Raw genomic sequence first — 13,951 nt, forward strand, 5'->3', positions numbered from 1 at the left:
TAAGATAGAGCCAGAATAGCACTTCTAATAAAATGTAGAGCCTTGAAATTTTTGGAAAAAAAAAAAAGAATGAACCCAATGGAAGTAATAATCAAAACTAAGAAGAGAAATTAATTAACTCAAAGCAAAGAGATAGTAAAAAAAAAATCAACAAAGTCAAAAATTGTTTTCTTTGGAGAACTAATAAAAAGACAAATGTCTGGCAGGATTGATTTTTTTTAAGTCACCAAAAATTGTTATTAAAAATAAAAAGGAACATATTTACAGAAGAGATTAGAAAGATAGGAAGTAAATACTATGAACAGCTCCATGTCACGGGGCAGACCATTCCAACTTGCCCAGATTAAGAGAGAACAGAAAAGACAGTGCTCAGTCCATTCTGAGGACAGTATAACCAGGCTTCCAAGATCTGATGGGCAGACTGTGAGGAGGAGAAGAACTACAGGGACTTCACTCAGGAGCAGAGACTCACAAGTCCGGACAAGCAGTGTATTAAATGAAAGATGCTACAGCCAAATTGGGGAGATCCTAGAACTGCAAGACTATTTTAGTACCATAAATCTTGAAATGATCTTATCACATTAACAAACTCATGGAGAACACCTGCATCATCTTTTCCTGTTTTAAGTTATTTTCTTGTAAATTGACAATTTCTAATTGAATTTATGAGATACAAAGCCTTGTTGTGGTTTCTGAGTACCATCAAGCTAATTACCATATCCACCACCTCAAATGCTAATCTTGTCTGGCTGTAATAATATTTGATATTTGCTCTCTTAGCAATTTTGAAGTGTGCAATATGCTATTGTTAACTATCTTTCCAACAGATGCACAAGTATTTGGTGCGATTTAACCCATGATTTTTTAAAAACCTGAATGATAAACTAAGAGTAGAAGGGAGATTTCTTAAATAATAAAAGGTGATCTACCCAAAACCTCTCGAAAACTTTGTTCTTAATGGGAAATTCGCATTCCCTTTACAATAATGAAAAGATGAACATGCTCTCTGCCACTGCTTCTCTTCAAAGCCAAGCTGCCAGTGCCAGCCAGCGAAGTGAGACAAGAAGCTGAAATAAACCATATAAATATTGGAAGAGCCGCAAAGCTGACTAATACACTATGGATAACACTTCTTCCATTAAAAGAGGATTGCAAGGGGAAAAAAAAAAAGATTGGAAGGACAGAAATGTGCATCGCTCATGGATTATAAGTTTATTTACATTAAAAACTCAAAAATCTACAAGTGTTAGAATGAGTCAACAAAGTTGCTAGTATTTTAAAACATTAAATAAGAGCAATGGACCGGGCATGATGGTACATACGGGTAATCCCAGCAACTCAGGAGGCTGAGGCAGGAGGAGTGTGAGTTTAAGGCCAGCCTCAGCAATTTAGTGAGGCCCTAAGTAACTCCGCAAGATCCTGTCTCAAAATTTAAAAATTTTAAAAAGGGCTGGGGATGTGGCTCAAGCGGTAGCCTGGCATGCGTGCGGCCCGGGTTCGATCCTCAGCACCACATACAAACAAAGATGTTGCGTCCACCGAAAACTAAAAAATAAATATTAAGAAATTCTCTCTCTCTTAAAAAAACAAAAAAGAAAAGAGCAGGTTTTATGTTCATAGGTTTCTCTNAAAAAAAAAAAAAAAAAAAAAAAAAAAAGAGCATTGGAATTTAGGAGATATAATTCAAAAAACTTAGCATAAAAAGAATCATAAACCTGAAAGACAGAAAATACATACATCTAAAAAAAGAAAAAAATTCTTCATGGATAAGGAGATTCAGTATGTGAAGACACTAGATTCCAGGCTGGGGTGTGCTCCAGGGTCGAGCACTTGCCTAGCATGCATAAGACCTTGGGTTCTATCTCCAGCAGAGCAAAAAAATAAATAGGTAAATGAAGCTGTTGACTTCTTCTAAATTGGTCTATAATGTCAATGTAATGCTAATCAAGGTCATAACAGAACGGTTAGTGGATCTAGACAAGCTAATTCTAAAATTCCTAGGAAGAACAAAAAAACAAAAGTAGACACTGCTGGAAAAGAAAAATAAGGCATAGGGACTTCCCCTACCAAATATCAAGGTAAAGCCGAGCATTGACACATGAATGATCAAATAGACCCAGGGAGCAGAATGGAGAGGTCTGAACACCAACTATATACACAAGGGAATTTGATATAAGACATGGGTAGCACTACAGGTCACTGTGTGGCTTGGTGATAGAATGCTTGTCTAGCATGTTGAAGGTTCCAGGTTCAATCTCCAGCACTGGCAGAAGAAAAAAGGAATGATTCATTAGGGGAGTGGCTGGATATCTGGAATAAAGTTGGATATTTTTATTTTTTATTTTTGGTACTGAGGATTAAACCCAGGGTGCTCAACCACTGAGCCACATCCCCAGCCCTTTTTATATTCTATGTTGAGACAGGGTTTCACTGAGTTGCTTAGAGACTTGCTAAGTTGCTAAGGCTGGTTTTGAACCTGTGATCCTCCTGCCTTAGCCTCCCGAGCCACTGGGATTACAGGTGTGCACCACTGCACCTGGTTTGTAGTTGGATCTTTTCCCCACATCCTAAATGGTACGTATTCCAGGTGGGTTAGAGATTTCAATGCAAAAGGCAAAACTTTTTTTTTTTTTTTTTTAGAAAGACTGGAAGGAGAAATAGCCGTTTTCTAAGGGAGTCTGGATCACAAAGTTGACCTTGAAAACCATTCACTGGTAAAGAGATACTGGAACTTACGAGGCCACAGAGAAACCTATGAACATAAAACCTGCTCTTTTCTTTTTTGTTTTTTTAAGAGAGAGAGAATTTCTTAATATTTATTTTTTAGTTTTCGGTGGACGCAACATCTTTGTTTGTATGTGGTGCTGAGGATCGAACCCGGGCCGCACGCATGCCAGGCTACCGCTTGAGCCACATCCCCAGCCCAAAACTTTTAAACTCAGAAGAAAAATATAGAAAAATGTCTTTCTGACCTCCGAACAGAAAAGGCTTTCTTCAACAAGATAAAGAGCACCAACATAAAGAAACTATTCACAAATTACATTAAGAAATTTTCTCCACCAGGATATTACAAATAAAACGAAAAGACAAGCCACCAACTGAGAGGAGTCATTGGCAACATATACCATTGACCGTGCAGCTAGAAACGTGAGCCAAAATGTGAACAGGCATTTCCAGAAGCGGAACATGAAAAAACCTCATTGATAATCAGGAAAATGCAAACTAAGACAACATATCAGAAATCTTCTTCTTTTTCTTCTTTTTTTTTCCCCCAGCACTGGGGATTAAACCCGGACTCCCTTGTGTTCACTAGGCTAGGGCTTTATCACTAAGCTACATCCCCCACTCCTTTTAGTTTAATTTTCTTTTTTTGAGACAGTCTTGCTAAGTCACCCTGGCTGGGCTCAAACTTGCAACCCTCCTGCCTCAGCTTCCCCAGTGACTGAATCTACAGGCATGCGCTGTCACACCCGGCCCATGAGATACAATTTTACACCAGTTAAACTGGCACAAATGAAGAAGGCTGATGTCCCAAGGGTTGAAAAGGACCTGGGTCAATGGGAATTTCTACACTCAGCTGGTAGGGATGTAAATTAGCACAAGCAGTTTGGAAAACAAAGTGGGCCCATTGGTAAGTTTGAACATCTGCATGTCCTACCTGCTTAGCAATTCTTCCAGAGTGCCGCAGTCTGGCTGGGCACAAATCACGAGCCACTGAAGCAGGAACAAACTTTATTTTTAAACTGCAGGAAAACACTTCACACAGCTCCCGGGGTATCCTCCCGAACGCCAGGAGGCTTCTCCAGGAACCCCCAGCCGGAAATATCTCTCCCGGAAATCCCTCCTCCTGCACTTCCCCAACCAATGGGAACTCTCGGGGAATCCCCGGAAATCCCCATGAGAACTCCAAAATAGTGCGAGAACTCAAAAGTTGCAGCAGAGGCGGATAGTAATGCCTTGCCTGTCAATCAATACTGTTGGCAAAATGCCAGGGGCCATACAGACTCAGCCGTGGCTCTCAGCACCAGAGAATCTCATGAACTCATGGACCAGGAAAGATAGACAAGAAAGTCCATCCTCAGGGGTGGGGGGAACTACCCCAAAAGCCATTAACGAGAAATGGATAAAACTAATTTGGAGTATAGTTATACAATGAACTATACAGAGGAAAAAATAGATAAGTTTTGTCAAAAGACAAAATTACAAAAAAAAAATTAGTTATGAATCCAATCAGCTCTTATTCCAGATTCCTACGCAGGGCAGCCTCCATTCTGCAAAATGGTACGGCAGCTCCCCTGGCCCATGGCAGAAATGTGGGCTTTGTTGAGACGGAAATAAAAGAACAGGAAAGATTATCTCCTGTTACTTTTTTGTAAGGGTTAAAGCAGCAAGGTCTTCCTTTTAAAATCTTATTTTTCATAAAACAGCTTTACTGAGACATAATTCACATTATCATACAATATACCCATTCAAAGTGTACCCTCCGACGGTTTATAATATGTTCACAGAGTTGTGTGACCATTTCCACAATCTGAGAACATTTTACCGCCCTCAAAAGAAATTCCATAATCATTGGCAGTCATTCCCATTTCTGTCGCCTTCCTATCCTCTCCCTCCAGCCCCCACATCCCTCTGTCCCAGGTAATCGCTTCTCTTCTTTCTGTTCGTATATATTTACCTATTACAGACATTGTAAAAATATTCCTCCTATCCTTTAACCAATATCTCCCCGCCTGCCACCACACCCCAACTCCCAAGCCCCATTCTACTTTCTAATTCTCTAAGTCCACTTTTTAATTTCCACATATGAATCAGATCAGGTAGTATCTGTCTTTCTGTGCCTGGTTGATTTCACTTAGCGTAATGTCCTCTAGGTTTATCCACGTTACTGCAAATGACAAGATTTTGTTTCTTTTTTATGGCTGAATACTACTCCATTCCACATTTTTATAATCCATTCATCCATTGATAGATAGTTAGGTTGACTCCTTATCTCAGCTGTTGTGAATAAGGCTCCAATAAACACTAGCATACATATAACTCTTCGACATGCTGATTTCACTTCCTTTGAACATATACCCAGTAGTGAGATTGCTGATCAGAGGGGACTCCCTAATTCTGCTGACTCAGCTACACTGGAATTTCTTGTTTTCAAGAAAAACTAGTCTGTTTTGGGATCTACTACCTGCTTCCTTAAAGTTTCAGTTTGATCTTGCGGTATTTAGCATGAATCACTCCATTTTATTTTGATCTTGTTTGTTGGGGCCTAGTGCAGGGAGCTCAGGCCCAAACTATAGCCCCCCGGGGGCTGCCGATGGAGCTCAGTGGTAGAGCACTTGCTGGGCATGCCAGAGGCCCTGGGTTCAATCCCCACGCCCAAGGCTAAGAGAAAAAAAAAAATACTACAAATAGCCTCCCATAAAATTTTAATAGCTTCAATCACCCATCGCAAGACGGCAGAAGTGTGGTGTTTCACGAAAAAAGCAAGTCGTGAAATACTGTATACAGAGGAGAGCATTTTTATAAAGTTTGAAAACAAATAAACCGCCAGGCGCTACGGCACATGCCTGTAAACCCAACAGCTCGGGAGGCTGAGGCAGAAGGATCGTGAGTTCAAAGCCAGCCTCAGCAATAACGAGGCGCTAAGCAATTCAGTGAGACCCTGTCTCTAAATAAAATTCAAAATAGGGCTGGGGATGTGGCTCAGTGGTCGAGTGCCCCTGAGTTCAATCCCCGGTACTCCCCTCTCCCACACCAAAAAAAAAGAAAAGAAAACAAGCAAACCAAGCAATGTGTTGTTTAGAGAAATGTAAATGCACGAAGTACAACAAATTTTTTAAGTGCAAAAAAAAAAAGAAATACAAAAATGTGATCACCCTATTTTGAAATGGAAAACAATGATAAACACAAAACCCAAGGTAGTGGTTACCTCTGGGAGCTGAGGAGACCGAGAAGCGGACAAGGAAGGAGTTTGGGGAGGATGAAAGGTCTGGGTGGTGTTCAGGAACTGCCTTCCTGACGGGCAGCCGTTAACACATCAGAGTTAAATCCAGGGCTGGGGATGTGGCTCAAGCGGTAGCTCGCTCGCCTGGCATGCTTGGGGCCCGGGTTCAATCCTCAGCACCACATACAAACAAAGATGTTGTGTCCGCCGAAAACTAAAAAATAAATATTGAAATTCTCTCTCTCTCTCTCTTTAAAAAAAAAATAAATAAATAAAGTATAAATACAATGTAAAATTCAGTTCCTCAGTGGCACTAGCCACCTTCAGGTGCTAGAGAGCCAAGGATGGCCAAGGTGGGCAGACTTTGTGTGTGTGTGTGTGTCAAGGGCCAGGTGGTGACTGCTTGGCTCCACTACTCAACTCTGCTGTCATCCCTCAGAAGCAGCCGCAGGCAAGTTGTAAAGGAATCGAGGTCTCCACGTTCTCAGGTTCGTTCCTGACCTTTATCACTGTACTGTGGTCCTAGGTAAGATAATGACCTTGGTTTGTGGTTGCAGTTTTGTTGTTTGTGATAATGGGAATTGAACCCAGGCGCTCTACCTCTGAACTACGTGCTCTCCTAGCCCTTTATTCTTTATTAGTTTTTTAAAATTTGGAGATAGGTTTTGTTAAGTTGCTGAGGCTGGTCTCAAACCACTGATCCTCCGGCTCCGGACTCCTGAGTGGCTGCGATTACAGGTTTGCACACCCAGCTCATGACCTTGTTTCTTAAAAAATACACAGTGGGGTCCGGGGATGTAGCTTAGTGGTAGAGCTCCAGCCTAGAACGTGTTAAGCACTGGGTTCAATCTTCAGCACCACCTAAAAATAAATAAATAAATAAAGGTATTGTGTCCATCTATAACTTAAAAAAAATGTTTAAAAAAAAAGAATAGAAATATAGAAATATATGATGGAAGAACCTAAGGGTAGAGAAAGATCACGTATACAACTTGCTCTCAAAGAGTTCAGGAACAAACATCATATAACATACACATGTATCCATATCCATGCACACATCCAAACACATACAGAGACAGACAGACTGCCTGATACAGAAGAGAGATCAAGAAAGCAAATATGGTAAGACGGTGGGAACACTTTAAGGGTTGGTGTCATGGGTGTACAGGAGTTTTTAACTATGCTTGCAACTTTTCTATAAACCTCAAACCTTCTATAAAGCTCAAAGTAAGAGCTCAAAAACACATATACAAATAGTCATATACGTTTATAATAATAAGATTTAAATTTGCAATTAAAATTTTACTACGGTGTATAGACGTTATTCTTCAATAAAAAGTTTAAAACTCCCATCCCGAGGCTCAAACCGGACAGGGAGGTGGAAGGACAGGATTGCAGAACACCGGCGGCTCAGGTAAGGGACTCACCAGTGAGTTACCACTGGGTCAAAGTTGGGGGCGGTGGTTAGGACAGCAGGAGTGGCTGATGACAGGAAATAGAGGGACAAGGTCTCAGAGGGCTCTGAGCCCAGAAGGCAGGAGCCGGGGGCGGGGCTGGGAGCTAGTGGAGGAGTGAAAGGGGGGGTGGCAGGGTAAGGTAGTAGAGCTGGAGCCCACCCAGGTGATGGGAGGTCCCGGGTGGGTGTGAGCGAGGTAGGGAGTGGCTGAAGTGGAAAAGCCCCTGGAGGTGACCCAGGAAGGAACTGAGAAAAGAGCGCATGGGCACATCACCCATGCAGATGGCGGCAGGGTGGTGTAGAAAGGAGAGCAAGAGGCAGGTGGCCCAGTGGGGAGAATAAAGTCAAGAGGCGGAAGGCCAGCAGCGGGGAGAATGGGGACAGGTGAAGGCGAGGGTCTTTATTCTGTAACAGGGATTGAACGCAGGGGTGCTTAACCGCTGAGCCACAACCTCAGCCACACACACACACACACACACACACACACAACCTTTTTCTTTTTTTCTTTTTTTCAGACAGAGTCTCACTAAGTTACTCAGAGCCTTACTAAGTTGCTGAGGCTGACTCTGAACTTGGGATCCTCCTGCCTCAGCCTCCAGAGCTACTAGGATTGAGGCTGGGGCAAGGCCCTGGGGCCACACTGGATACAAAACAGGACCGGGTTCCCTCTCCCAAGGAAGCTCATCATGAGGGCTGAAGCTGAGCTGGCCTAGGGACCCTTTCCTTTGTCTGGCTGCCCCAACCCCATCCACTAGCCACCAGTCTGCAGAAGGAAGGGTTTCCTCTGGGCCAAGATAAGCATCAGAGCTTTTATCTGACTTCAGCCTCAGATTTCCCCACCACCACAGCCGCCATTCCCTCCCCAGCAGAGCCAAGGCCAGGAGAACAGAGATAAGGCCCTCCTGGGCAGCAGACCGCAGGTAGGGAGGACAAGAGGGAGGGAGGGCTTCCCTTTCGCCCACTCAGAAGCAGAATTCTATTTCCTTTCTCAGAGAAAGTCCCCAAGAGAGGGTCTGGGCACATGTCCCAGCCTCTTGGCAGCCTGGGGCCCTACAATTTGCTCACCAGCATTCAGCATCAATTATGTCCTAATTAATTCATTTCTCATTTGGGGCTCCAATCAAGGGCGGAAAATCCTGCCAATCTGAGCACCAGGGAAGCAGAAGAGCACGGTGCTGGCTGCCATAAGGTAGAAGAGACCACTCCAGACCTCTCAGCAGGTCCCTGGATGCCACTGCCACCCCACACACCCAGGACCCAACTTGCTGTCCAAGTTGTACAGCAGCTTTTTTTTTTTTTTTTCTGTACCAGGGATTGAACCCAGGGGTGCTTAACCACTGAGCAACATCCCCAGCCCTTTTTAAATATTTTATTTAAAGACAGGGTCTCACTAAGTTGCTTAGGGCCTCACTAAGTTGCTGAGGCTGGCTTTGGACTTATGATCCTCCTGCCTCAGCCTCCCCAGCCGCTGGGATGACAGGTGTGCAGCACAGCAGCCTTTCAGAGATGCCTGCTCCCTGCCAGGCCCCAGGCTGGGAACTGGGGTCACAGATCCATTCCTGCCTTCAGGGAGCACCTGGGAGCCCAGAAAAGCAGCCACCAGTGCAGCCTGGGGAATCTGGGGAGTTGACGCTCCTGCTGGGTTTGGAGAGATGAAGGGGAAATAAGGAGAAGAGCGCTCCAAGCAGAGGACACAGAGCAGGGGAAAGGTAGCATGTGACCTCAGTGCTGGGAAGAGGCATGGCCAGTGGGTCCCGCTAAGACGAGGAAGGGGCGTTGGGAAAGGGCGAATCCAGAACTGAGGCCCCAGGGTGCAGAAGGTCAGGGGTCTAGTTTGGAACGGCCTCCAGAACTATGAGCAAGGAACCGACGGATGGTTTCAGTTGGGCGGTGCCCAGCTGGGAGGTGAGGTTCTGAAGAAGCCACCAGCTGAGTGGAGTGTGCGCAGCATCTCGGGATCGGAGACAGGGAGACCAGGAGGAAGCCATCGTGGTCATCCAGACAAGCCATGGATGGCAGCTGGAACTTCTGCAAGGACCAGAAGATTGCAGAGAAGGGGCAGCACCCAGGGGAAGGCGTGCCGGGCCGGGTGAAGGGAGCGAGGAGCAGGGAAACTTCGGAACCAGTCCTGGCCTGCACACCATTCACCAAGACAGAAGGGCAAGCTTCCCCGAGAAAATGCAGAGGAGTTCAGCCGGGGACGTGACTGACGGGGGATGGCTGCGGAGTATCCAGGGGCAGCTGGACCCGAGAGGCAGGACTACAGGGTGCTTCTCAAAGGCATGCAGAGTCAGGGCCAACTATGAGTGGGTCCAGAATGCAGGTTCCCCCAGGACACAGCACTCCCAGGCCTGGGGGAGCCCCTTCGACTTGTTTGATGGTCCCCACATGCGTGATTCCCACTCCAGCCTCTACTCTAGGCCCTGAATCTTGCTGTTCCCCTGACCAGCACACCCTTCCCTCCTGTTACAAACCCCACCTGTCACTCATCTTCCAGCTGGAGTGCCACCTTGGTTCAGGGCTTAGAGCCAAGGGCAAGGGTGGGTCTGAAAGGGAGGTGGTGAATGCAGTCTGATTTACACACCAGCTGTGTGGCAGGGCAGCTCACTTTCCCTCTCTGGGCCTTAGTTTCCTAACCTTTCTGGAAAGATCTTTGAAATTAGGGAACTTATCATCTACAAAGATTCATACGATCAGATATGACCAGGACATTAAAGGTGTATCAAATGCCTTGAATACACAAAGAAGAAAAACTTTGCCACATTTTCTGAGCCTGGAAAGAAGATGAGGTGAGATTTCAACAGGCAGAGGCGGAGCCAGGGAGGGCCCTCCAGGTAGAGGGAACAGCTGAGCAAAGGCGGAGAGCTCAGGGTGTGTTCGGGGCAGCATGAGTGTCCAGATTCTGGTTTCTTTCTGAGTCAACAGCTCCAGTGCTTATAGTAAGCGGGCCACCCAAGTCCTGCAGGACAGTAAACACCTGTTTGCACAATCGAGGTCACACACAGGGGCGTGTTTGCACAATGACCTGTTTGCACAATCTCAGCGGACTGCTGTATTCCAGCCAAAGCAGGGCCTGGCAGAGGAGCACAGCCTCCTCTTCCGGACACTTCCGCTGGCTAGCCCACCCAGCCCAGCCCAGCCCCAGGTCCCCCTGGAACTCCTGGCTTTTGGGCCCACCCTGCAGCCCCACGCATCTCAGGCAATAACAGAAACAATGAGGACCTTAGCAGCTGGGCTGCTGAAGACAGGGGTTCCCTGCCAGGTTCCCTGGGGGAGATTCCAACCCTCAGGCCACAGGCCGGGTCTGATGGAGGGGGTGGGGCAGAGGGCAGGACGGCCAAGGAGGAAGTATCCACAAAGCAGATACTGGGTGCCCATGGAAAGGATGACTCCTCATCTGTCTTGTGCTCTTCAGTTCGTCATAGTAAACACTTGTTGAGCACTTACTGTTTGCCTGGCTCTGTTCCACGAACCTTACATGTCACTGATTTCTCTCAAGAATCCTATGAAGCGGGTACTATATAACCCCTCAGAGGTCCAACAACTTGTCCAAACAGGTATTGTAGTGGCACCCCCTTTCTCCACAGAAAAGTCTTCACTGGCCTTCTCCAGAAATCTTCACCAGGGCTGATTTTAGGACTGTCAGCAAAAGAGTCTCTACAAAAGAATTCAATGTAGATAAACTTCCTATTTTCGAGTCGCCCTGTTTTACTTGGCCACTGGCCGGGAAGAAATCGACACTCCAGGTGCTGGACACCCCCTTACTGGTTTTTCATAAACATGTATCCAGTATAGTAGTTTGTAGAAATGTGCAAACAAGGCCTCTGGCCTTGAGCTGGGCTTCACAGAGATGTCTACATTTTTAAGAGAAGTTACAATTGGGCTCCATGGTAACAGCTGGCAGGGGGAGGAAAGAGAGGGGAGAAGAAGCTCCCCCCTTCTCAGGTGTTGTCCTTGAAGGGTTAACCTGCCCAGAACAGTGAAAGAAAAAGCTGCTTTATGTGAACTTCTGCAGACTGTGAACTTCTGAGCCCCTACCCTTACATGCTGGGTATCAAATTCTGAAACTCGGGGTTCAGGGGATTGATTGATTACAGCAAAAGCTGTGCCCTCTGAACCTGGATGCAGCCAAATAAAGCTGTTTCCTGCTGTCTTAGGTGTCTTGCCTCGTCTGTCCCTACAACAGCATTAATCCCAAAACTAAGCAGTGTGACTTCTCAGCCCATGCTCTTAACCTCTTTATACTCAAGTGCCTCTCCGCAAAAGAAAGTTCTTCCTTAAATCTGACTTTCATTTCTGTAAATGTAACTTTCATTTCATATGTTTCAGTTTCATTTCACAGTGCAGGTCCTCAAAAAAGAGTGGAACACCAGTGAGACCAGAAAAATCTTGCTCCAAAATATTGAAGTGTGCAGAGAAAGGAAACAAGGAAAGCAATTTTATTGAACAGCTACTTTGTGCTGGTTACCAAGCTAGGCATTGAGCTTCTGAAAGGTCATTTAATCCTCACAAAACCCCTTGGGGGGGTAGTCATTATCCCTGTGACAGAAAAGGAAACAGAGGCTTGGAGAGGTGAAACCACTTCTCCAAGATTGGCAGCCCCACAGATAACCATTAGGTAGGTCTCCTCTTGTACCCCCCACGGTGCTGAGCTGGGGAAGCAGAGACAAGAAGGCCATTTCTTTATATATATATATATAATTTTATTTTTCTAGCTGTAGTTGGACACAATACATTTATTTATTTATTTATTTATTTTTATGTGGTGCCGAGGATCGAACCCAGGGCCTCACACGTGCTAGGCAAGTGCTCTGCCACTGAGCCACAACCCCAGCCCGAGAAGGCCATTTCTGCCCACAGAGTTCAAGCCTCATGCAGTGGGCGCAAAGCCAACCGTCCACTGCAGTGTTACAGGATGGGTGAGGAGGGGGGACCTGACACAGAAGCCCAGCCAGCAGAGGTGATGGTCGGCAAGGGCAAAGGCACCGGGCAGGCAGGGAAACGGGAGATTCAGCAAGACGAGAGCTTGAGGTGGTGCCTCTGGGGAAGCGGAGGCCTGTGAGGCAGGAGGGGGACTGGGGAGGCCCGTGTGTGCTGTTAGGAGTCAGGATGAGACAAAGGATTCTGCAGAGAGGCAGGGGGAGGAGAGGAGCCGCAGAAGTGCTGGCAAGACGGAGGCAAGAGCCGGAGCTGCCCTGGCTCACAAGGGCCCCGCACCCTCTCAACAAGCACTGCTTCCCAGCCACGAGCCAGGACCCTCCCCGGGAACACCTGATGGGAGGGGGTACGTGGAAGAGGGGGTGGAAGGATGACTGATGCGGTCCTGGGGTGGGGACCTGGGGGAGGAGGGGATGGTGGCTCATTCACCAAGACGGGGCTTGCAGGAACTGGGGACAGGTTTGATGAAGTGGGGGAAGATCCACCCATTCAACCACTCAGCCAGAAAATGCGTCCTGAGGTCTCACTGTGAGATGGGCAGAGTCACCGAAGCCAGAGGTAAAGTTTTAATAGCGCAAATAACCACCATCCTCAAGGAACCCCTACCCTTCTAGGCAGGGTAGGGACAGCTAATACCAGATGCTCAAAAGGGAGATAGAGGAAAAGAGAGATGGGGAATGGGGGAGAGGCTGCAGTTTTCTTAAAGGAATCTCAGAGAAGACTTCAGGAGAAGGTGACAAGTGAGTCAAGAGTTGAATAAGGGGAGGGAGTGACCCCATGTAGCTATCAAGAGGAAAGAATCCGGGGGTCAAAGAAATAGCAAGTGCAAAGGTCCTGGGGCAAGAAGTAGCCTGACATGTTCAAGAAACACATGTCAGGGGAAACAATGGCTGGGACAAATCAGCAAGAGGGACAGTAATAGGAGAGGGGCCAGGCAGGAAGCAGGGGTGCCTAGCAGACCTTGAAAGGGCTTTGACTTTGATGGACACTGAATGAAGTGGGAGCCACCAGAGGGCTGGGGCTAAGAGTGACAAGACTTGACTATTTGATCACCATCACTCTGGCTGCTGGAGAAGAGCAGACAGGTGCAGGAGGAGGAATAAATGGACACAGAAGACCAGGAAGGGGGCCGCCACCACCATCTGGGCGACAGGGAAGGGTGGCGTGGGCCTTTCTGTCACTGGCATAAGCGGTGAGTTTGTTTTCCAACATGTTGTCAGCAGGATATTCAACACAGCAGAGCCGCATTTCAGCGTGAGCGCCCATATGCCCAGGGTTCTGGCTATTTTCTGAAAGAAGAGTCATGGGATCTGGGGTGCACGGAGCCTGTGGAATGTGCCAGGGAGACGGCAGCAGGCAGCTGTCTCGGTACTTGGACCCGGAACCAGACTGACACCTAGGACTGCCCCCTCACACCAGCCCCAGAAGCCCACGTCCCCTAAAGGACGGCGTTACCAACAGACACACTGCCATCCTGCTGGTACCTGACCTTTAGTGGGCGGTGAATCTGTGACGCTGAGCAGATTCACAAAAAGGCATCTGTCAACAACTGCAGATGAAAACCATAAAAAGTAGTTTATTTCCCTCAACTGGAAACATTCAGTGTAACACTG

Source organism: Marmota marmota, unplaced genomic scaffold, assembly GCF_001458135.2.
Source record: "Marmota marmota marmota unplaced genomic scaffold, marMar, whole genome shotgun sequence".
Lineage (NCBI taxonomy): Eukaryota > Metazoa > Chordata > Mammalia > Rodentia > Sciuridae > Marmota > Marmota marmota.